Genomic DNA, 27,183 nt, shown 5'->3' on the forward strand with positions numbered 1-27,183 from the left:
ACTAAAGAATGATTATATGTTTAAATACTTGAGTTTATAGTCATTATTCTTACTTCATCTCAGTTAATGACATTGATGACTACACACTTAGATTTCATAAGTAAAAATAGTCTTCTAAATTTAAACATCACCTGCATATGATTCATTAACATTGTGTTTAAGTGAACATGCAATAATGAATATACAAAATATAAAAAGGAACAATTGGTTACTCATAAAAATTAAATAATATTGACTTTTTCATCTACAAAACTATATAACTAGTACTTAATGAATATTAAATGATCTTGAATAATCACCGAAAATTTAGTCTTGGCATTTTATATGATAATCATATTTTACGCAATGCAATATTTCGCAAAGGAAAATATGCAAACACCAAAAAATAAGCGAAAAAGGAGAAATTAGCAAATTAAATGTATTTAAATCTGATTTTAGAATTATTGGGAAAATAATTCTGTGAGGAGAGAAATCTCCTTCAAAGTTACGTTTTTAATATTTACTTATAGGAAAATGGAGGATGAGGCAGACAGAATAATAATGTGATCTGAGAAAGCCTCCTTAGAGATTTCCATTTCTCAAATAATTTTGCCTATGGCAATTATACAATTTATCTAATTCATTGCATTAATATATATGAAGAAATAGACAGTATATGAATATCAGAACAGCAAGACTACTGTGATAATATCCAAATATAATCCTTAGGCAAGCATAAGACAATTAGTGTAAAGCAAAGCATTTGAAAAGTAAATTCATCAGGAACTAGCATCATGTTTATGTAATCATTTTCCTTAAACTCACAAGGAAATTCAACTGTTCCTTCACTCAAAGATAAATAATTCTGACAGAATTTAGGCTTTGGAAGTCAAAATATGCTTCTTTCAAATAAAATCTTGTTTCAGAGTTAGTTCATATTTTTTGTTTTATCTACTTATACTTAATTGTCAATTATTAATTAGAAATTATCTTGGCTCTCACCAATTATCTTTGAATGACATTAATTATATCTCAAGTTTCAACAGATTTCTGCCATTCTTTATCTGATGAATTAGCACATTTTAATTTTTAAATAGCACGTGATTATTTTCTACTGCTTTCCCTTCATAACTCAAACTTAAACATTAACAAAAAAAGACAATTAAATTAAAAATAAGTGAATGAGAAAAATAACAACAAAAGTAAAAAATAAAAAACAAAGAAATAGGAGAAAAAAATTTTTTCATCCTGTGTTAACCTTCAGTGCAGCTAACATAAAAATAAAGACTGTGCAATGTTGTATTACAATGTGAACATTTTATTTGTTTGGGTTCTAGTTACCACTTCATTGATTATACATTTTTCCTGAGAATATGCAATCTAGTTACTGTGTGCAGGGCTAGCATCACTATTTCTGTGATTCTCAGAGAAGGAATTCTCTGACCAATTGTGTGGCACAGAACAAGAGAGATGAAAGTTCCAAGGAAACAAAATTGCTTCAGACTCAGACTTGTGATCCTCAGGACTGCCATTCTAGAAAATGGATTTGATTTCTCTGGAGCAAGCTTATATTGGCCCAAAACCATAAGAGTCACAAGAGACTAACATATAAACTGCAAGTTCGATTTGTTGCTTACAAGAAGAAAAGCAATACTGCCAAACAAGTTGGAATACTCATGGCAGCAGGACTGATATCTCCCCAAAGTCACATTTGCTGAGAAGAAAATGGTTAGAATTACTTTCAGAACAGGAAATCAGAGAGGATATGGGTAGGTTATATTTCATATTAGAATCATTGATCTGTGGTAGTCAAATGCACTTATCTTTTTCCCAAGTATATCCTTGTCCATTAAAAAAATAATGAAAATTAATTTTGCATTAAGAAAACATCATATCTCAAAAAAGTTTCAAAAATGGTATCATACAGAACGTGTTGGAATGGAATTAAGAACTGTGAATATCCATCCAATGGAACACATATAGCATTGAAAAAAGACCACATAGATCTGTGTGAAATAACATGTGTATCAAAAAACAATGTTGACTAAAAGAAGCAAATGACAATAATTCATTTAGTATAATATTATTAATATAAAACTCAAATATATGAAGTATAATGGCATAATATTTAAAAACATCTATTTTTAATAAAGCTATTTGGAAAAGCAGAAGAGCTATAAATATGAAATTGAATTTATTTGATATTAGGAGAAAGGCAGAAGACTTCAAAAGGCATCTGAGTTTTGATAGTTATTGGTAATGTTCCTCAGCTGAGTTGTGATTCATATGTATTAGTTTTATATGTATATATTTATTTTTTATTCATATAACAATAAGTAGGTGATACTTGATAGATATTAGATAAATATACAAAAAGATGATAGATAGACAGATAAATAGATAGATAGATAGATAGATAGATAGATAGATAGATAGATAGATAGATAGATAGATAGACAATTCAAAAGAAGGCAAGTAGGACTAGGATTCAATTAATATTCTGATCATCCATATTCCAACAAAGCCAGTTTTATTCAATTATACTAGATATTGGAAAACAGGAGCTTTGATCTTTGATTTTATTTTCTTTAGTAGTTTTATTTTAAAATGAGATTATTTTTATATTTTGATGCATTTATTTTTCAGGCTCCATAATTTTGCTTATCTTTTGCCTTCTTTCCTTCAGTCAGAGATGATTAATTGGTCCATGCTATGGAAGATACCATATAATTTTTTTTTGAAATGCAAAAAGCCCATCCATAATTATTGGCTAGTTGGGTGGTGGGTTTATGGGAGTTAATTATATAAATAAATACATATACAGATAATTAGTGTAAATAAATCAAGAGAACATGCATAAGCTAAATAATGATAGTGTGATCTTAACTATATACAAGTGTTCACAGCGGTCCTCTGCATCATGCAAAAATTCTGGAAAATGCTATCAAATCCTTTGTAAATAATTTCCTCTCCTCCATTTTCTCTGTTTTCTCTTTCTGAACTAAAATATGACCATTGGACATTCTAGATTAATTCTCTAGTTTCTATTTTCTCTTTTTCTTTCCATCTCTTTGTCTCCTTCTATTTTTCCAGATTTCCTCCACTTTAATTTCCAACTCTTTATTTCTACTGTCATGTTTTTAAGTTCCAAAAGCTCATATTTTATTTCTTGAATATTCCTTTTCTATCGTATTCTTTCTGTTTAGTTTATTCATCTCCAACTTATGGTCTAAGGGTTCAGCTTTCTTAAGTCTATTGCGTCATTTACTATTTGTTTATCTATTGTCTTGCTATTGTTCTCTCTATCATTCTTCATTTCTCTGTGGTATATGCCTTTTAAAAAATATTTTGCTGTTATTTCTATTGCTTTTTTTGGGAAGTTCTCTATCCTAAAAATTTTAATACAAATATTTAGAATCATATTTATATACCTACCTTTAGATTTTAGTCAGAATCTAAATTATCCCTTCCAATAGGATATGAAATATTTTACCCTTTTTCTTTCCTCCCTTATTTCTTCCCCTCTACCTACCTTCTATGTTGAAATAATAAGAGATTCTCATTTCAGAGTTTTCTCTTCTGTTGTTGTTGCTCAGTAATGCACGAAATTTATTTATTTACTTTTATTTTTACATTTTGATCTCCTTCACCCAATTCTCTGAACCCCATTAGCAACCACCTCTGGCAACCACCACTCTATTCTCTCTCTGAGCTTTTTTGTTTGTTTGTTTTTATATTCCACATTTAAGAGAGATAATATTTGTCTTTCTCTGATTTCACTTAGCATAATGTCCTTAAGTCATATCCATGTTCTTATAAATAGTGAGATTTCTTTATTTTTTATGAATGAATAATATTCCATTATTTCTTTATCCATTTATCTATTGATGAATATTTAGGCTATTTCTTGGCTATTGTAAATAATACTGCAATGAACACAGGGGTACATATATCTTTTTGAGTTAGTATTTGCATTTTCTTTGAATAAATACCCAGAAGTGAAATTGTTGGATTATATAATAGTTCCAATTTTTAATTTTTTCAGGCTTTTCCAAACTTTTTGTCATAATGGCATCACCAACTTGTATTTCCACCAACAGTGCACAAGTGTTCCCTTTTCTCCACATTTTTGTCAATAATTGTTATATATTGTATTTTTGATAACAGCAATTCGAACAAATGTAGGTGATATCTCATTGTGATTTTGATTTGCATTTCCCTGGTGATTAAAAAGTTTAGCCTCTTTTCATGTACCTGCTGGCCATCAGTATGTCCTTTATGGACAAATGTCTATTCAGAACTTCTGCCCGTTTTTAATTGGATTTTTTTTTGCTCTAGAGTTGTATAAGTTTACGATATATTATAGATATTAGTCCTTTATATATATGTTTTGCAAATGTTTTCTCCCATTCAGTAGGTTGACTTTTTATTTTGTTGCTGATTTTTTTTGCTATTCATAAGCTTTTTAGTATGATGTGGTCCCACTTATTTATTTTTGTTTTGTTGCTTTTGCTGCTGGTGTTAGATTAAAAAAAAAAATCATCAAGACCTATGTCAAGGAGCTTCTTGCTTACAGTTTTTTCTAGGATTTTTATGGTTTTGGGTCTTATGTTCACGACTTTAATTCGTTTTGAGTTAATTTTTTTGAGTAGTCTAAGCTAATGGCTGAGTTTCATTCTTTTTCATGTGGCTGTCTAGTTTTCCCAGCACCAGTTATTGAAGAGATCATCCTTTCCCCAGTTCTAGTAGTTTTGTTTTGTTTTGTTTTTTAAATGCCTACAGCACCTGGTATTCCTAGGTGGTCTCCCATCCAAATACTAACCAGGCCTGATCCGTTTAGTTTCCAAAATCAGACGAGATCGGACACATTCAGGGGATATGGCTGTAGATGGTGTAGGTAGTTTTAAGAGTGTTTCTCCACAGCTTCAGAGATGTGCAAGAGGTCAGGGAATCACATCTCATGTCCTCTCTAGACCATCAAAATAATTGAAAAAGTTTAGTATCTAAAGTGACCACGTACTTAAAAAAAAAAATATGACAGCTCTGATCTTCTTGGGCCTCATGAATTGTGAGAACTGATGAGAATTTGAATGCCCAACTTGTATCAGCATAGATAATGGTGATAAACAAAATGCCCTCTTTGTAAGCCATTCTCACTGGGAAATTAAATAATTAAGTTTGATACCTTAAAAGAAGAGGGGATGCCATAACAGTAGATTCTTCGGTACACTAAAAACAACAACAACAATAACAATAAACACTTCGATCAACTTAGATTAAGTTATCTTTTTTTTTCTGGTGGAATAAAGACTTGAAATTCAAATGAATTTCAGTTAACCAAAAGAAAAAAATTAGAGAATATTTCCTAAAGTTGAGTATTTTGCTTAAGAAATTTTATGCCCAATTTAAAGATACTTGATGCGTATAATATTTGTTTGTTACACTTTTCATTTATAAACAAAGTTTGATAATTTCCTCTTCCAGTGTCCTTAGTTTGTTTTGAAGATTGATAAGAAAAACAAAATTCTCAGTGCTCGGACTAGCTAATGAGTCTTGCTTATTCCACACAGTACCCTTCACAGATAGGGTATGACTATTGGATGTGTTTTCATTACAGTTTTTGCCACAACAAAATTGAGTTAAGAGTGAGGTATAGTTAATTTTGCCAAGACTTTTGCACTTAGCCATATTTCTGAGATTCTCTTGCCCCTAATTATCAAATGGGCTCGCAGTCACTCCCAAAGCTCCTAGAGGATGGCATTCTTCTGATCAGTTTTTGACCCAGGGGCTACAATCAAGATGTTATTGTCAGTGAATAACATAACACTCTTTTCAAGTCCGAAAAACTGTTTTTGTGTATTTGTAAACATATTTGAAAAATATAAATTTGTTTTACTTTTTGTGCACATAGAAACTGGAAAGCAATAGCAATATTATTTTTAATTGATGCCAAAAGCATTTTAAGATCCTGAAATTTTGTGAGGTATTTTCTGATCAAAATTACTAAGAGAGGGAACAAGGACTGGTTTATTCTCCTCTAAATTACTGTTAAAATAAGCATGAAAACACTGAAAATTACATAAAATGGCATTTTGTATGGACAGGAGAATACTTGGTTTGTCACTGGAGTACCAAGAAGGAAGAGTGACTAGAGCAGAGTGAGACAAATAGAGAATTATGTTGAAAGTGAGATTTGGGTGGCTAGATCCTGTGGAGGTGTGTAATGCAAGAATAGTTTAAGTTTTAAAATGAGGTAAAGGCTACCAGAGTATTTAACCTGAAAAATGATGTGATCGAATTATGTGAAGATCACTCTGGCAGATAGGTGAAGAATTGAAAATGAAGGGCAGTGCTAATGTAGATAAACCAATGTAAATGTTATTGCAACAGTCCAAGAAATTGATGATGCTACTAAATGTGTAGTGGTGGAGAAATCTAGAAATCTAGAATAGTCTAGAAATCTAGAATTTTTTTAAAATTATGAAATAGATTTGCCTTACCTATATGTTAAAAGACATAGTATCAGTACAAATATTGATAGATAAGTCAATGATTTAAAATTCAATGTGGCAAGAATTGATAGAAAAAATTTTGGAAAAGAACAATGGCCCAGAAATCAATTATTGTTTATATCATAGATGTGCATGATTAAAATACTTAAATTGATTTAAAAAAACAAATATTCAAAAAATTGCTGGAAATTAAAAAAAATAATTTTTGAAAAAGTGACATTCTCATTTTACATCTGTCAATAAAAAACATTTTATGCATAATAAGAATTTATCATTTAAAATATATAAAAAAGAAAAAAAAAATGTCCATATATGGCATTTTATGGTAGAAAAAGTTTCCAAAACATACTTTAAAAAATTTTAAAGCCATATAGACTTATGAATAATTTAAGAACATTTTAGGTCAAAAATAAACTTAAAATATGTCTATAGAATAACAAAACATTTAGATAAATATGATAATCAGTATCTTTTTATAAAAAAATTACCTTACCAAACACTAAGATAGATGTTAATATATCTATAGAGCAAAAGTAAAGATCACCAAAAAAGGAGAAAAAATGTTTATCAGTAAGAATATAAAATGTTTATCAGTAAAAATCTAAAACATTGTTAATTGTATGCAGTTTACAATAGCAATTATATGATCACAATGTGTTAAATTTTCAAAATGCTGGTTCTCTCCTTAATTGCTAGTAAGAATATCAGTTGATATAGGCTGGAGGACAATTAGACTATTTTAAAATTATGTTTCTATTTTTTACTATGATAGCATTTCTACAAATTTAGTTCATGAAAATAAGGAATACATTCAAGGATGTTTCTGAAACATTATTATATTAAGACTTTAGAAATTGCATTTGAGTTGTTTGAATAAAGTATGGCAAGGTCTTTGCAATCTGTGAGGTCAACCAACGGTTGCCTGGTCTAAAAATGAATGAATAAATAAATAAATAAATAAATAAATAAATAAATAAATAAATAAATAAATAAATAATAAATAAATAAAATAAATAAATATGGCATGACAGGATAAAATATTATGTAAACATTAATATGTATGTTTTCAAAAAGTAATAATGATGCAGACTGCTTCCCCAAATGCAATGTTACATATAAAATGCAGGATATAATATGATTACAGCCACATTAAAATCATGCTTAGTTAAGGCAATGGATACAGAGAATCTATAATCCTGGGTTAAGAATATTTGCTCTGCAAATTACCAAGGTTTGGCTCCCAGTTCTTAAATAAGCTGTATTATCTTGAACAATTCACTTTGTGTGACTTTGGCCACATTATTATGTGTAAATTTGCCTCAATATAAAATGAGATAATAGTAATATATGATAGTTTGTGACAATGTTTAAGACATGAGAGCCAATAACAGTGTTTGAGATATCTCACATTATTTAAATTTTGTAAATAACAAGTATCCCTGTTTCCACTAAGCAAGTTAAAAAGTTACTGTACTTTAAAAACCTTTTTCTACCCCTGTTTCATTATACCCTTACAATCACTCTCCAGAAGCAACTGCTCTCCCTAAATTCATGTTAATCATCCTTTTGAGTTACATTGTTTAGTACTGCCTGCTTTGAATTTTAAGTATTTGTGAACAAACATAAGGTTTCAAACATAACTTGTTTCCTCTTCTTAATATTATAATGTTAGGATTTGTCACAGCTGACACATATGGATTATTGATTCATATTCACTGTGCATATGATTCAGTGAATGAATATATGATAATTTATTCAGTCTAATTTATGACATTTAGGTTGTTTCCATTTTTTTAACATTGCAAAAAATGCTGACATGAACATTCATATACCTATCTCCTATTCACCTGTGCCAGAGTGTCCCTAGTTTTTTTACCTAGAATGGGAATTGCTGAGTTATAGGTAAAGCGCCTGTTCATTTCACTGATTTCAGCTTCTCCTTTGACTTTGGGCTCCACTGATTCTCTTGATTTTAATATCAACTCTGTTGATGCTACAGAGAGCCATACTAGAGTGGCTAGCCCTCAGTAACCACTTTTTCTTACACACACACACACACACACACACACACACATGTAAAGGGGATGTACAAGACAGTACTAGGCTTCTTGGAATATTCAAAACAGAGACACTTTTGTAGGGATGAAGATCTCTGTGTAATGCCAAATACTTCACATTAACATGTCGCCACCAGAAAATGGTATGCTCTCACTATTTTTTAGAACCCAAGTGTTCTATGTGGCCAATACATTTAGCTTTTTAGGTTACTGATGCGACAATATCTCCTCTCACCAATATCTGTGTTTTAGGCATAAAGTAAAAGAAAAAATGATTTCTCAAACAGAAAATCTTTTAGGCAAGCCTTTTTCTTTGTTTAAGCATAGCCTCATCAATTCATTATCAGCATAATTGTTGGTGATACCTATGCATTAATTTATAAAACCCAACTAACTTATCAATAGTTCAACCACCATAAGCATTTCCTTGACTGCTTTATGGTATGGATTGAGTAGGCTGTGTCTTAATTTCAGTTTTGTTTTAATGATACTGGGAGACATGCTCAGGCTTTTAAGTTACTGCAGCAATGCAGCTGGAAAAATTAAAGCAATTTTACCTTAGACCAGGGTAAACAAATCATTTTTACACCCCGTTTCCAGCTTTCATTCCTTTAAAAATATATAGGACAGCAGTCTTTCTTTATGGCATATTAGAACATTAATTATTCCCTGGCTGAGAATATGGAATAAAAATAAAGTGGGCAATGTATTTCTAACTGGATCTGAACATGGATAATTAACAGAAAAGAGACAATGTGTTGGCTCATAACTAATTTTTATTATGATTTTTTCTTTGTTGGGAAATGTGCAATACTTTAGCTTCTTTGCTTCTCTGTATGGCTGCCATCTATTCTTTAAACTAAGGGAAAAAAACCTTTATAAAATTTCCCCCAAATTACTTTCTTTGGACATGTGTTCAGTGTAGAAAAAAATTACATAAAAGCAAATTTATCTCCAACTAAAAATAGCTGTGCTATGTTGGTTTAGCTGAATTATAGCCAGAAATAAGTTTCAACAGGAGAACAGATGAGAACAATAGATATCATTTCAGACTCTAAAAAAAAGATAGAGAAATATTTCTGTTATAAAATACAAAAATATTTATATGATTTTATGAATCTTCTCTCAAAAAGGATATTGAAATAAGTCTAGGTTTGCCTTGAACATGCAAGGGGACAAAACCAGTGAAGTCTTTTCCTGATTTACCAGAAGAACTTGATGCCAGACTTGTAGTGAACTAAAGTATCCTAAGGGACAACCAGAGAGAGAAGGTAGAGGGGATAACAAATGACAATTGTGCTTCCTAAATAAGATAAATAAAATAAGACAACACATTCTTTATATATAAATTAAGAATAAATCTGTCTGAGTGTTACATAAAATCTAAATCTGCTTTGATATTTCTCATGTATTGAGAACTGAAAAGTATTAGATCTGTGGCTGATATAGTTGTTTGAGAATGTGGTCAGTGACATAGTAATGTCAAAATTTCTGCTCTGTCATCTTGGGAAAGTGTCTTCTATCTTCCATTCTGTTACCTCATGGTTACACAATAGCTGCATTACTACCGACTTGCATTTGCATTTCAGGTAGGAATAAGTGAAAGGATAAGACAGTGAAAGCTCTTCCTTTATAAATAACTTTGCTAGGAGTCTCATTCAATAACTTTCACTTTCATCTTAGTTTTCAAAAGATTATCACATTGGACACTCTTGTTTCCATCTTTTGAAAAAAAAAATTAAACAGGTATTAAACAAGATATACTAATAGTTGTTATATAAGTTATATTGATAAACAAACTTTTTTAAGAATGAAAACAATTAAATCTGAACTCGCAGAGAATAGAATGATGATTGCCAGGAGCTGGGGGATGGTGGAAAGGGGAGATGTTGGTCAAAAGTACAAATTTCCAGTTATAAGATAAATAAATTCTGGGGATCAAATCTACAATATGGTGACTATAATTAGCTATAGTTAAAATGCTGTATTATATATTTGAAAGTTGTTAAGAGAGTAGATTTTAAATGTTCTCACCACAAAAAAAGAAATGGTAATTATGTGAGGTGATGGAGGTGTTAGCTAATGCTATAGTCATAATCACAACATATAAGTGTATTAAATCAATGCATTGTATATCTTAAACTTAAATAGTGTTATATGTCAATTATATCTCAAAAAAGGTGCAGATAAAAACAACTAGCTATTCACAAAAAAAGATAGAATATCTGTGATGGCTAATTTTATTTGTCGACTTGGAGGGTGTTTTATTTATGACATTAGCATTTAAATCAGTGAACTTTGATTAAAGCGGATTGCCCGCCCTAGTGTGAATGGGCCTCATCCAGTCAGTTGAAGTCCTGGATGGAACAAAAAGACTAGCCTCCCTAAGCAAGAGGGAAGACTGTCTTTGGTCACCATTGTTTGTCCTGGCTCACACTGCCTATTTTGGACTTACCAGCCTTCATAATCACATGACCCAACTATTATAACAAACATCTATATATGTACACATTTTATTGCTTCTCTTTGGAGAAACCTAAGTAACACAATAGTCATATGTATGGTCATATGCATGAAGCTTTTTCTCCCTCTCCAAGCTATCATGCTTCTGATTATTTTTTCCTTGTTCCCCATTAGTAGTTTACAGTTTTCTTTATATACATTTTTCACTTTTCTTCTTAAGTTTATTCCTAGGTACTTTAAATAGTCTTTTCTTCCATCCATCACAACTTTCGCTTATTGTTTTTAATCATGAAATCTGTTATTTTCATTAATTTTATACTTAACCATCTCACAAAATTATCTTACTTTTTTACTAACATTTTTATATATAATTATTTTCAGAATATTAAGCATATAAACACATCATTGAAAATTAATAACTATTCATTGTTTTCAATGTTTACAAATTGTATAAATTTACTTTTTCTAATTGCATTGGCTAGTACCTTCAGTATAATATCATACTCATCTATTCTTGATATTAAAAAGAATGCTTCTTAAGTTTTGATATAATATTTAAAAATAAATTTGGTAGTACTTCTGAAGTTTGAAGTAAGGTTTTGTCTTTATATTTCCATCCTGCCTAAATCACTACTATGCCTAGAAATGTAAGTGATATATAATAGGTACAAACAATAGAATTTAAGTGAAATAAATCACAGAACCATGAGATCAGTTTAGCAACTCCTTTCTACCTTCACACCTCAGAGCTGTATCAATATCCTCAAGGTATCAAACTACCAGCTATCTTGTTCTGAAGTGGAAAGAATTTTTTTCTCTGCTTATTTAGTGTTACGGTTTCATAAAGGGGGTCCCAAAAGAGCACTTCTTGTGTTCCAAGGTCATAAGATATTTCCAGTTAATCAGCTCTTTCTGCGATCATGTTGTTATTTAAACATTTGTCGAGTGAATAGTAGAAGTGTAGACATTTCAATATACCATCACTATTCTGTGAATGACAAATCCCATCTCCTTCAATAACAACCAGTCTTTCTAATTAACCATATTGGCATGTCTGATTTTTTTCTCCCCGAAGAATTATGTTCTTTCATCGAGGTTTCAAATCCTACATTGTAAGAAAATTGCTATTTGATATACTAGCATTCCATTTTTCATATTGATATAAACTGAATATTTGCATCCCTCTAAAATTTATATGTTGACGTCCCTTTCTCTAATGTGCTAATATAGTATATGGGGCTTTTGGGAAGTAATTATGTTTAAATGAGGTCATGAGGGTGGAGCCTTTATAAGAGGAAATACCAGCACTTCCTCTCCCTATCATGTGAGGATACAGGGGAAGGTGACCATCTGCAATCCAGGAAGAGGAACTTTACCAACAATGAAATCGACACCTTGATAATGGGCTCCCCAGATTCTAGAACTGTGAGAAATAAATGTCTGTTTTTTGTTTTTTGTTTTTTTAATTTTTAAAATTTTTTTAATGCCTACAGTACCTGGTCTTCCTAGGTGGTCTTCCATCCAAGTACTAACTAGGCTGGACCTTGCTTAGCTTTCAAGATCAGATGAGATCGGGCTTGTTCAAGGTGGCATGGCTATAAACAAATGTCTGTTGTTTAAGCCACTCAGTCCATGATATTTTGATATACCAACTCAAACACATATATTCTCAGATTTTTCTAAAAGTCAAGGTGAAATCAGGCTAGGAAATCTTGCTGAAATACATATAACATTTTGTTTGTTGTATCTCTTTTACACTGATGACATACAGAGGCTCAGGAATTAAGTAAACTATGTAAAATTAATCACATAGCTAGTAAGTGTTAGAGCCATAATTCAAACCCAGATCAGTCTGAATCCAAAGCACTGTTCTTTCTAGTACACCACATTTAAAAAAAAAACTGGAATACAGCCACAAAATATACATAATGCTAAATTTAGATTTTATAAAATTATTTATGAAAAATCTATTTACGTGTTATCATAGAAAACTAGATTGTTTGAATCAAGACCTAAACAAGAGCTATCATTTTATTTGACTGCTATAAGTTTCTTTTAATCTTTTTCACTCCCAACCTTTTTGTTTTTCATGTACATTTTTATTATTAAAGAAACCACATTGTTTGTCATTTTATTATTTTTCTAAGACTTCCAAAATTGTGACATATTATTTCAATCCTTAATTTATTACAGAAAATTTTTCTTTAAAAAGAAACATTTTTTCCTCAACTCTTTTAATATCATTAGGTTAGTGTTTATACAACACAAGTAGGGTAAAAAACAATTGATTATTATCCTATAATTTCTAATTTCCAGAAAAGTAACAAATGACTTTTTGTTTTTGTTTTGTTTTGTATTGCTTTGGTTTGCAACCCATAATAAACATGTAGATTTAAATGCATTTGATATGATTTAAGTCCAAGACTAATATATTTATTGTTTACCCAATAGTATCATTTTGGCCAGTGGTAGTTTTTTTTACATTAGTTTCTGGGTCCTTTTGATACAACCCCAGTAGTTTTTGGTACCTATCTTGCATTCTGATTTACCATGTTCCAGGTTCATGTTGCATGTTTTTTCTCATTCTTAGAATCAGTCATTTTTCAATAGATACTTGTATCTTTTATTGGGAAGTAGTATTCAGATACCACAGTCTGGTTTATGGGTGGTCTTTGCTACTAATAGTTTATTTTAGAGAAAACATACCCAGAATTCACACTTATATTTTCAAATTAAATTTAGGAGTACAGGGGTTTATATGTAATGCGTTTATTTTATTTGCATTTATTTTCTCTAACGATGAAAACGGTGCATTGAACATATTAATTTTGTGACAAATATAAGATTACTAAAACAGTTTATAATTTTTAAATAATTAAACTTTTAAATTTATTTATGAAGAAAAATTAATACAGTGAAAGATACAGATAAATAAAACACCATCAAATCCTATCAACGGTGTGTGTTTGTGTGTGTGTGCATGTGCACATGTGATAATTCAAAAATTTATTTGGAAATACATAGGTATAAGATAGCCAAGCAGATGTTTGAAAAAGAAGCAAATAATACTTTTTTTTTCAGTTATTTTTCCTTAAAATATTTCTTACTAGGAAATATACAAAATACTGTATTTTAAAATTATTTGACTTATTTAAATTATTTAAAATTATTCTTTTCTGAGACTAATCTACCATATTGATACACAGGAAATTAATTTCTTTAATTTTGCATTTAATATTTAAAAAATAAATAAAATTTTTGATACATATATTTTAATTTTTATATCTGCATTTGACTTTAGAATCTTATAAATATTTACATAATTTTATGTATTTATATATATGTTCATTTACATGTTAAAAAGCCAAATTCACAAGTGAAGGTATATTTAGAAAAGTATATTCTCTCCCTAGCTCCTATACCTTATTTTCTTCTTCCTCATATAAATAACCACTTTTAAAATGTTTTTCATGATTTTTTTTATTTTGAAATATAAGCAATATTAACACATGCTAAAAGAATTTTTCTTGTTCTGTCTTATTTTTTCCTCTTACAAAATATACTGGAGATTACTCTATAGCATTTGGATAACACCGTATTCACACTGTTCCTTACTGGTGAACGTGCAGGTTATTATTAGTCTGTTGCTAGCACAGAAAAACTACAATGAAAAGCCTTGTGTAAGCCTCTCAGTATTTTTGTATGTCTATGGGACATACTTCCTGTATTTCAGATCCTTGTATCAAAGCATAAAAATATAGGTTATTTTGCTAGAAATTTCCAAATTTATATCCATAGGTGTGCGATTTTGCATTCCCCACAGCAATCTGTTAGAGTGTCTAGTCCCATGCAACATGAATATATTTTCGAATTCTGGGACTTCTGCCAACATGATAGATGAGAAGTTGTATCTCTGCATAGTTCAATTTGAAATTCTTTTTTTAAGCAAAGTTAAGCATCTTTCATGTGACCAAGGGTCATTTCACTTATATTTGTCTCTGAACACTGATGACATCTATATAACATTTATATTTATATGTAAGTTGATGAGAGAGAGAGTGAGAGACAGAGAGAGAGAAGGGGTGGGTAGACAGAAAGGTATTGGCTATTAATAATTTAATTATTGTTTTCTAGTTCTTTCTTTGCTCAGGATGCTTCTATCCACCACGGTTTTCTTTTTTTTCATTAAGTCAAAATTACCAATTCTTTTTTTATAAACCTAGATTTTAACTTATAATTACAAAATTTCCTCATTCCAAAGTTATGCAGCATTTAATCCATATTTTCTCTGGTGTTTGTATGAATATAATTTAGACCTAACAAAATGCACATTTTTTAGTATATAATTCAATGAGTTTTGACAACTGTAAATGTTCGCATAATCACTACTCCACCTGAGACTTATAGCAATTCCACAATTCCAGAAAGCACCATTGTACGTACTACTCTGAATTCAGACTCTCAACCATCCTCTGCCTCAGACAACTATCTAACCACATTTTATCTAGAATGTTGTTTTTTGATATTCATTAATGATGAGATTTTCTGCCGTTCTTTCAATATATTACTGATAATGGACATTTCTATTATCAGCTAATGGTTATTATAAAACTTCAGTGAAATTTATTTAAAATATTTGAAATTTATGTAAAGTAAAGTATTTATGGAGAATGTTTCATTTCTCTTGGGAAAAATAACTAAGAGTAAAACTAGTGGGTCATATGATAAGTGTGTTTTGACTTTGCTCTGTATACCAAATTCATTTCCAACATGCTTGTACAACTATACACTGTGAGCAGTGATGTATGAGTTTTATTTGTTCTACATACTCACTAATAATTGATATTGCTAGTCTTCTTAAATTTAGTAAATCCAGTGGGTGTTTAGTGTTAACTCAAAGTATTTTTAATTTGCACTTCTCTAATTACTAATTATGTTATGCTTCTTTCAGTAAACTCATAGGTCTTTTATAAAATGTCTTTTCAAGGCTTTTCACACATTCGAGGTCTTGTTGATTTTTTATTGAATTATGAGAATTCTTTACATGTTATATTTGAAACTCTTTAATATATGAAAGAGTTTAATGAATGTTAATGAATTCTAATCTGTGGCTTATGGTTTTTCTTCTTTATAGAGTTTTATGAGGAGTAGAATAATTAATTTTCATTGTAATCTAATTTATTCACTTTCCTTTTACGGGATGTGTGTATGTGTGCATGCATGTGTGTGTATGTGTGTTACTAAAGAAATTTTTGCTAATCTCAAGGTTATCAAGTTTATTTTTTTCCTATTTTTTTTTATAGAAGTTTTATCCTTTTAGTTTTTGCTTTTAGGTCTATAATTTATTCCAAGTTGATTTTTGCTTCGTTTTGCTTTTTAGTATGTAGTTTTAGACAGGGGTCAAAATAAGTTTTCTTTCTATATATACATATGCAGTTGTTCATTATAATTTGTTGAAAATACTAACCTTTAAACATTTAACTATATTAGTGCCTTTGTTGAAGATCAAATGACTTTGTATGTGTGGATCTATTTCTTGATTCTATATTCTGTCTTTTTAATCACATATTTTAATTACTCTATGTCTTGAAGTCAGGTAGTTCAAGTTCTCTGTTCTTTTTCAAAATTGGCTTGACTATTTTATGTCCTTTGCATTTTCAAATACATCTTTAATTAGCACATGAATTTCTACATGTGTGCAAGTGCAAGTACACAGATACACACATGCTCACACACACCCACATAAAGCTGCTGGGATTTTGATGACAATTTCTTTGTATCTTTAAATCAATTTGAGAAGGATACACATCTCAAATACGTAGAATCCTCTAATCAATGAACATTATGTGTTTCTGTTTTATTTGGATCTTCTTCAAATTTTCTCAGTAATGTTTTCTATTTCTTAGTGTAGAAATATTGTATATCCTTTATTAATTTTTTCCTAAGTATTTTGTTTGTAATTATTTTCTAAATAATTATATATTTCATTTCCATTTGTATTGCTAGTACACAGAAATATCAGTGAATTTTGCTTATTACCCCTATAGCCTGAGGCTTTCCTTAATTTACTTATTATTCCATCAATTAAATCAGTGAACTTCTTCCCTGAGGTGACCATCTCTTATATTTCTTGAAAAATATCTAAATTTTTCAAGTGGAGAAGAGACTCAGAGAGCAATGTGTGATTTTTTAAGAAATTCTAAATAAACAATTGTTTTAGAGTATAAAATTCATGTAAGTAATAAAGTTTCTATGTTTTTCCAAGGAGAACATGAATTGAAAAAATTTTGAAAACATGAAACTAAAAAAAATGTTTTACACTATTTAACAGCTATACATATTCCATTAATCAATGGTAGTATTACTGCATATTTTGGGTGTAGTCTTACATATTATTTTACTTTTAAATATAATTAAGTAGCTCAAAAGTCTAACCACTTTTTATAAAAGAATGTACACCTTACATCCTATTTATGGTGAAACAGGGATATTTATTCAGTAACTCTTTTTTAAAAATATTTTGTTTAGAACACAACATGAAATCTTCCATCTTAACACATTTTAAGTGTACAGAACAGTATTGTTGACTATAGGCAAAATATTATACAGCACATCTCTGTCACTTATTCATCTTGCTTAACTGAAATTTATGCTTTTTGATTAGCAACTTCCCACTTTCCATTCCTGATTACCTGCCCCTGGGAATCATCATCTCACTCTTTGATTCTGTGAATTTGCCTATTTTAAATACCTCGTAGAAGAGGAATCATGTAATATTTGTCCTTCTGTGACTGGCTTATTTCACTTGGCACAATGTTTTCAAGGTTTATCTATAGCAAATGGTAGGACTCCCTTCTTTTGCAGGCTAAATAATATTTAATTATATGTTTATACCACATTTTCTTTATTCATTCATCCATTGATGAACATTTAGGTTATTTCCACATCTTAGCTGTTATAAATAGTGCTGCAATAATGGGCTTATTGTTAATGAGCATGTTTTTTCATAAACGTTGTAAAGCACAAAGTTTTAGTCAAGTCTAGATTTTTCAGAAGAAGTAGTGTGAAACAACTCCACCATTTTGTTTTTTAGAAAATTCCTTTTATTAACAGGTGCATATATGGAAAAGCTAATATCTCTTCAAGATTTTGATTTTAATTTTTTTGGATATACATCCATGGATCATGTAGCAATTCTATTTTTAGTTTTTTGAGGAATCCCTATATTGTTTCCATAGTGGCTGCACCATTTTGCATTCCCTTCAACAGTGTACAAGGCTTCCAATTTCTCCACACCCTGGCTGACGTTTGTCTTTTGTTTTTTTGATGATAACCTAACAGGTGTAAGGTGATATCTCATTGTCATTTTGGTTTTCATTTCTTTGATGATTAGTGATTTTGAGTACCTTATCATGTACCTGTTGGTCTTTTTTGGACAAATGTCTATTTAAGTCTCTTGTTCATTTTTAAATAGGGTTACTAGGGTGTTTTTTCTACTATTGACTTGTATATTTAGTAACTCTTGACTTTCCTTTTTTATATTTTGTTTTTCATTTTTGAATATGTGTATGAAAAACCCCTACAATTTGGGAAAACACATATTCTTGATGTTGTGATGTACTTTATAAAATTTCTTTATAGCTTCCAAATTTTACAGATTGAACATTTTTATTTGGCTTAATAGTGCATTTTACAAAAATAATCTTATAAACTATTTCAATAAAGTAATTGCATACACTGTTGTTTTTATTTATCATTTAGTGTCTTTTCAATTTTCTTTCTTGGGCTTTTACTCTCAAAAGAGCAATTAATCTATTTTTAACCTAGGTCTTTAGTAAATGAACATATTTTATAAACCCTGGGTAAAGGATTGAAAAACTACCTAAGAGATCCTGGGAGGGTAGGTAGGATTTCTGAATTCTCCTAATGCTAAAGATTTTCTGTACGTTATCACCATGTAGTGTGATATTTTCTACAAGAAAATGAGATAGTTTTAAATTACTTTTTGAAGATAGCCAACCTAGGTTTTGAAGAGCATACTCTGAATCCTTCAGTAAGTAATTTGGGTCTCTATAAAATAAAGAATTTAAACTAAATAATATGAGAATTCATTTGTACAATTTGTGTTTTTTTTTATATTTTCCAGAATTATAATTTTAAAAGCTGCTCTCATTCTACTGTAATTAGCAAAACAGAATAAGGCAAAAAGAGTAGATGACCAAATGTCACAGCTCCTGAGATCAACAGCTAACTGAGGTTTCATTCTGAATGAAGATCATATAGAAAAAATTGTGACTTTTTACCTGAAAGTTTTAATATTGAAGTGTCATATTTTACACATTATTTAGTAAATTTTGCATAAGATGTCATTATATACATTTTTAAAAGTTGTATTCCAAAAGTAGTATACTTTTAAAAGGGTTGTTACGATAAAAAAATTAAGAGAATTTATTATGAGGTAAGACTGTCTGAAATAATGTATTAAAGCAGTTAAAGTTTGAGGACAGTTAACATAAGGAAAATTTATTGAAATATTTCTGGGTATACTTTCATTAATTCACTTACTTTAAATATTAATAAAATTGTTTTCACTCACAAGTTGCAATGAAAAAGGTGTCTGAAAATTCTATTACTTAAATGCCCAAGAGCGTTTTAATGTAGAAGTGTTAATTGTGAGATCTTTGACAGGATAGGCAGGTTCTACCTCTACTTGTGAGGTTTTCATGACTAGTATAATTACAAAAGTTCTTCTTACCTTTTTTCTATTTTATCTTAATACCAAATATTTCTTATAGGCAAAGATATATAGGACGTATATTTAGGTAACTCACAGTTTTCTTAAGAACTAACATAGATACTTGCCAATTCCATAAAAACACAACAACAAAAAACCCTAAAACAATGTTTTCAATAATTAAATCATTGCCTACTTCTTTACAAATTACTAAAGTTATTTTTCTCACAAACTATTCATGTAAAAATGTTTTCTTAAAGAAAAGTAAAGAAAGAGGCTTACACACAAAGTTTAGAAAAACTCTTCTTTTTCCTTTTGATGATTCATGGTGCACTTTGTTATAGTAAAAGCTACTATAAGTTCTGCTCCATTTCTGTGCTTCCTTGATCCAATATTTCTCAAATTTGTTTTAACTATAAAACTACCTAATAGTATTGCATGGAAATATTATTTCCTTTAGAAAAGGCTACGGTAAATAGAAAGCTAGTGAAATGAGAGACTGCCTTTCCTTCAATGAAAGCCCCATGAATGATATTGTTCACAAAATATTATTTGGTAATTTTCACATTAAGATTTTAGAGTAATTTTATGAAAACTGTACAACTCTGATTTTCCAGTAGGATTCAAATTATAGCCCATCCAGCCATCAGTTTTGTAAATAAAATTATGTTAGAACCCACATTTATTTGTGTATTTTTTATAGCTACCTTCATGCTTCAACTGTAGAGACGAGTAACACACAAAGCACACAGTATATATTAACTGGTGCTTTACAGAAGTTTGCCCACCACAGATTCATATATTTTTAACAATCACCTGACTTGGATATGAGTTTGTCAGGCTATCTTAGAAGTTAAGATACATAACTAAAGCTTGGGCCAGGGAAGTTCTTCAGGAGTGAGTTCAAACATAATTTTATGCAGACCCAAAATGTGACCCAGAAAAAAGTTCTGAGACTTAACATTGTTGCTACTCTCAATCATAAACAATTACATAGGTCATGTTCATTGTAGAACGGAAAAATTTCCAATGTAAATATCATCAATTATCCCCAGTGGACATTAAAAAATGCAGTTGTAAAATATCTAATCTCAATTGTAGTGTGTGTTAATTGTAGTAAGAAATTACATCATCTATCTTGACCTTTTCAAATATAAATGTCATTTGTATGGTTGTATATCATGACAAATAAGAAGTGATGTTAGCTATAATATTTATGTATCTTGGCATGAGATTGTTAGCCTTGTTTCAAAAGGTTATCTTACATTTTTTAAAAAAATTATGACATTTGTTTTGTCTTTATGACATGTTTAAATAAATGTTTATTATGCCTGTCTATCAAAGAGATCTATTATGATATAGATTCCTAGTTCATCATATTAGAAGATATTTTCCTACAAAAGAAACTGCACAGATTTCTAAGAGAAATAACACAATAGATAAAAATAGCTTCCAATACAAGAGTGACTTAAGATGAACTATGAAGTGTCTTAAGTAGGAGGCCTGTTACATATACAAACCATGCCACATCCAAGGACAAAGTTATATATGCCAGCTTTTTTTAAAATAAACATTTCTAAAGCCCTTTCCACTTTTTCACAACAAAATGACTTGACAAATTATACACAAAAGTCTTTTTTTCTTATCATACACCTACTACGTTGTTGCTACTATATGAATCCTCTTAAATCATCATGATATCTTTTCATTTAAGAATAATATGAATAATATAGTATTTTTGTGACCCAGGTGGAATTGGTAAAAGTGTTACATTCTTTTTCTGAGATGAGCTATTATTTGTAGAGTCTTTCAGAAATCTCAAGGAGAAAGTAAATCTGGATATTTGTCCAGACCCTGTGTAGTGCTAGTTCACACACAACTTCTGGAGTCTCTGTTTACTCATTTAAAAAAGGTATATAATATTCATCGCAAGTGCAATAGAACTTTTTAAATAAAGATTAAATGATATCTTCCAACTAAATATAACTCTTTGGGAAAAAAAAAATCCAAGTAGTGTTCCTATACACTTTTAAACAAATGATAAACTTATTGGTAGGCTTTATTCCCTTGCTTTATTTGGATATACTTGATAAATTAAAAAATGCATGCATTATGGTATAGAGAGTGATTGTATATATCTATATATATATAATAATCACCACAATCAAGTTAATTAATGTGTCCATCACTTTATATAGTTAACTAATATGTATATATTTAATTTTGGTGAGAATAATTAAAATTTACTCTTATTCTGTAAATTTCAAATGTACAATACGGAATTATAACCAATAATCTCCATGCTGTGCATTAGATCTCCAAAACTTATTCATCCTGCATATCTGAAACTTTTATTCTTTGACCAACAGTTCCCTATTTTCCCCACACCCAAGCCCCTAATAACCACTACTCTACTCTCTGCTTCTATGAGTAAGCTAAGGACCTAAATAGACATTTCTTAAAGAAAACATACAGATGACCAACAGGTATATGAAAAGATGCACAATTCACTAACCATCATAAGATGTAAATCAGAACATCACTGAGATATCACCTCATACCTAGAATGGTTATTATCAAAAGAATACAAGATAACAAGTGTTGGTGAGATTATGGAGAAAACAGAACCCTGTGCACTATTGGTGGGAATGTAAACTAATGCAGCCATTATAGAAAACAGTATGGAAGTTACTCAAAAAATTAAAAATAGAACTACCACATGAGGCAGCAATTCTACTTCTGGGTATATCTTAGTCTGTTCTGGCTGCTATAACAAAATATCACAGACTGGATGACTCAGAAACAAAAAGCATTTATTTCTCACAATTCTAAAAGCTGGAAGTCCAAGATCAGGGTATCAGTATGGGAGGTCCTTACCAGGTTGCAGACTTCTCATTTTATCCTTACATAAAATGGAAGGAGTTGAGGATCTCTGTGAGGCCTGCTTTTTTAAGCCACTAATCTCATCCGTAAGGGCTCTATCCTCCCAAAGGCCCCCGCCTAATAATGCCATCAAATTTGGGGGTTAGGATTTCAATTTATGAATTTTGAGGGGACACAAACATTGACAACATAGCAGAATATATATCCAAAAAAATGAAATCACTATATCAAAGAGGTCTACTCTCTCATATTGATTACAGCATTATTCATTTATAATAACATGGATGAACCTGGGGACAATATGATAAGTGAAATAAGTCAGTCACAGGGCAAACACTGTATGACTTCACTTATATGCAGTTGGCTTTTCATAATACCAATGTATATAATTTCTGAGCTTGTCTTGGCATAAAGACAATACACAAAATTTAAAAAGCAAAATCCTTGTTATCATGTTAATTCACATTAAGCAGATCTGGAGGCAGACAGAGGTTAGGGGCCTAGATTTGACGGACTCAATGGGGCTCAGTCAGCTGCTTCTCAGGGAAGCAGGCAGAGAAAATAAATTCAGGGAGTCTTCATGTGATAAATCGAAAATTTAAGATCTTAGATCTGAGGCTTCTATCTCAGGAGTTTGGGCCAGGAAAATTCCAACAGGTAAGATTATTTCAAAACATTACATAACCAAAAATGCAGAGCGAGTGTGAGTCTAACCAAAAAGGAAAAAAAAAAAAAATGGTAGCTGCCCTCTTATTCCCATTTTATTTTCTTGTAGACAGGAAAGCCCAAGTTACCAAGTAGTTGTGTGAGGCAGTTGCATCAGAAGATCAGAAGTCAAAAGGAGTTCCACTAGCAAAAATAATTATAATTCACTGTGTTCTCTAAAATTTTACTGACCCATCAAAAAACATTTACTTTATACTTACTCTGAGTGAGCTACTGGATAAAGTTGGGGATATACTACATTTATACAAATAAGATTACTGTTCTCAAAGAGCTTGTAGTTAAAAGAAGAGACGAGTATACATAATTTACAAAATAATGTGATAAATAATATAGGTTTTTTTAAAGTAGACTGAAAAGGGGTACCCAACCTAGTCTTGGAAGTCGGACCAGAGAAGACTACACTGGAAGTAAAATTATCTCTAATAGAGCCCAGTGAGTCAATGCAAGAAATATATAGCACATTTTTTAGTGTATATTATGCTCATATTTATTCAGCTTAAACAAATGGACTATTTTTGAGCAAATATATTAATGAAGGATGGTGTTTGCAATCTGGCTGCCTGTATGTATGGAAATAAAAGTGTAGGATTCTGGTTCCACTGTTCAGTGTATTATCTATGTACTGAATTGCCTTTTCTGTGTGCCAAAGCCAGTATGTAGGTTATTGGTCTGGCCTATTAAAACAAACAAACAAACAAAAAAATCAAACCAAAAACGACATTCCAATTAACTTTCCCAGAAGATCATCATTTAAACTTAGCCTCACAAATCAAGGGAGTTGGAAATGCTTGTGTGATATGGTTGAAGGGGCATAAGAAAGAACAAAGTCTCACTTTCTTAATTCTTCTCAGCTACTCAATAGATGAGATCAATGAATCAAGCTTCAACATTTCAATGCCATCTCCACATCCATGTACTTCAAAAGTATTCATGGAGCACTTTACTAAGAGTTTTCTAGTGCCCTGCAAATCCCATTCAAAATATCTTCTGTGTCTAGACTCAATTAAGTATGACCATACAACATTATGTTAAAAATTATAGTAAACCAACTAAAGTTTCAGCCTTATGAGAGAACTCAGTGCACAATGGAATATTAAACATCCCCTGGCAACTAGTGTCCTTTTTGAGCAGTAATAATTTTTATTGTAAGCAGAATTTTAGAACACATCCTACTGCAGCATTTTTGTGCCTATCTTATGTGTGTTCCTGCGCTGTTCAGGTTCAGTGTACCAATTTTATTCCTGTGTCAAACTGGGACTGTTTATCACTGACAGTGCTGCTGTCATACTAAAATGTTTCTGTGATTGGTTATTCTCAGTTGCCAAGGTAACCATTCTGATGTGTGTGACCTTTAGGAACTTATCATTAGATACCTGAAAATTCTGACTACATGTAAATAATAAAAGCTATTAAGGTAATGTGTCTTTGTGCTTCACATGGTATTTTCTAGAATATAATAAATAAACGATAATGCTGAGTTTCTATTAACATTTTTTAGTCACTTATCATCAAAAGTCTTGATAGGAACACATTGATCTGTACTATCTACTTAGAAATTTTAGTTTTTAAATAGAAAACCAAAGTTAAAATATTTTATTTATTTTATTTTATGTCAGACTCTATGCAAAAATAATTTTATGGAGCTTTTGACTTTGGTTAGAGCAATTTTGAAGTAAAAGAATTAATCATAAAATTCTCTCAGGCTTCTAAAATTTCTTTCTATTGTGTCTCTGCTTCCGACTCCTGGGTATACTAATAATGGCATCAGTATTAATACTTCTTCCCAAATTTCATTCTTCCCTGTCTCCCTCCAGAAAGCCAGAATCATAGGCTTTGGAGTTCAGACATATTTTGGCTTATGCCTTTGCTTTGCTTCACTATTCATTCATTCATTCACCCATTCATTCATTCATATTTTGGGGGCCTCAGTTTCCTTATCAATAAAGTTAGATAGAGATTGCTCCATGAATGCATTAGTGACAGTGAATGTGCATAATGCAATACAGTATATGACATATTATTGTTTTAAAAATAATTATATATGCTATTAAAACTGAAATCATTTGTTTTTTATAGAGAATTAATTTGAAGTTTTATCTTTCTGTCTGTATTCTGTTGATAGAGTGAGTAGCCTCCTAATGAGTTTCATTAAAATGATCCTAAGAAGACTTATCTGCCTTTCAAATCTTTGCAAAAACTTCTTGCCTGCCAAATTATGAGAATCTTAGAGTTTTAGAATGACTGGTTTTGAATAAAGCCTTTGTGTTTTCAGGCATCTCTTCTTCAACTATAATACACCCAGAAGCACAGCCATTATGTGCTAACAATACTTTAATAGGAGGAACTAGTTGGCATCGTAAGTTGAAGTGCTCAGGTAGCATACACTCAGATGAACTTTTGAGTGCAAGATACTTTTTAGGGATCAATTCCTGTGGAAAAAAAAAGTGAGGAAGCAGGATGGGGCAGAGGAAGAAGTTTAACTTTGATGTAGGTTCTACAAAGACTTAGTTACCCTGCAGGAGAGGCCTGGAACAAGTATTATTTGTTAGAGTTGTCCTATTTTGAGCTACTATGGCAGTGCATTTATATCCCCGCCTTTTCATTCTTCCAGCATGGACTACCCAGAGAAAGTCACAATCTCTGGTGAGGCTGCTCTCTGAAACTGAGGCTGATCATGGAAGAGCTGCCTGTCGGAGGCTCTCTGCTGACCACGCTCCTGCAGCAGAGCAGTCCTTTCTTGAGGGAGATCTGGGTGGCACATATCCTTGTCTATCATACTTAGATTAACCTGCTATTTTGAAAAGAAGTGAACTGGGCTTAGATTCAACGAGAACAGCAGACACACATTTTGCTAAGGGACTTGAAACAGATTCTGCTTTTGGTGAGTTATATCACGTGTGGTGCTCCTTCCCACTAGGGAAGCCTGAATGCTGGAATTCATAGAATAGGAATATTGAGGATAACAAGAGAAAAGAGAGAAATCCCCAAACAAAAAGGTGAAAGAATCAGTGGTCCATTTCACCAGTATCAAGTTAACATAGCCATTGATCTACTTAGAAAGAAGCAAACAATTCTTTAATTATTTGATCTTTTTTCTGAGTAAGTGGCATTTTATCTAATGAGACTTCCCTTATATTTATATTCCTATTCCTATTTATATTCATATTCATCTTCATCCTTCAATTTTTTTAACCTCACTACTTTTGCTCTTACAAGAAAAAAAAAATCTTTCTTTTGATTGTTCTGTTGTGTTTTCTAGAATCGAGGAAGTCGCCATTCAAGAACATTAGGCACGATAGACCTCAAGATAATCATGCTAAGCAAAATAAGCCAGACAGAAAAAGTTGAAAACCACTTGATATCACTTATATGTGGGATACAAATCTAAAAGCAACAAACAAATAGGACAAACAAGCAGAGACTCATAGACATGGACAATGGACGAGTGGTTACCAGAGGATAGGAGGTTGGGGAGGAGGGGAGAGGTAGACGGGGTAAAGGGGGTCAATATAGGGGGAGGGTATATGATAGCTGAAGGAAAATGGACTTTAGGAGGTAAACACACAATAGAATATACAGATGTCAAATGATAATGTACATCTAAAAATTATATTATTGTATCAACCAATGTTACCCCAATAAACTTAATTAAAAAGAAAAATTAGGCATAACCAAAATGACTCATCACTGTAGAGCTTTGTGGCAGGTAGGGGGTTCAGGTTATGGTTAATTACAGAAATCTCATGTAGAAGATATGGGAAAGGTTAAGTTTCAGTATTCCGGCTCCAATGCTCTGTAGGTGCTTATATGACCCCCCACAGAGCTAGTA

At 30.9% G+C, this 27,183-nt stretch overlaps 1 long non-coding RNA gene and 1 pseudogene across 1 annotated transcript in view; one reads left to right on the top strand and one right to left on the bottom strand.

Moving 5' to 3' along the window:
* Window positions 1–26,715, top strand: part of LOC112482680 — a 58,092-nt gene extending 31,377 nt beyond the window's left edge. Inside the window, exons 2-3 of the long non-coding RNA XR_003047388.1 lie at window positions 25,966–26,235; window positions 26,614–26,715. This is a non-coding gene — a long non-coding RNA (uncharacterized LOC112482680). The remainder of the gene's footprint in view (window positions 1–25,965; window positions 26,236–26,613) is intronic.
* Window positions 12,496–12,614, bottom strand: LOC112482769 (annotated as a pseudogene).
* Window positions 26,716–27,183: the final 468 nt, after the last annotated feature.

The sequence above is a fragment of the Pteropus alecto genome, unplaced genomic scaffold, assembly GCF_000325575.1.
Source record: "Pteropus alecto unplaced genomic scaffold, ASM32557v1 scaffold155, whole genome shotgun sequence".
Classification (NCBI taxonomy): domain Eukaryota; kingdom Metazoa; phylum Chordata; class Mammalia; order Chiroptera; family Pteropodidae; genus Pteropus; species Pteropus alecto.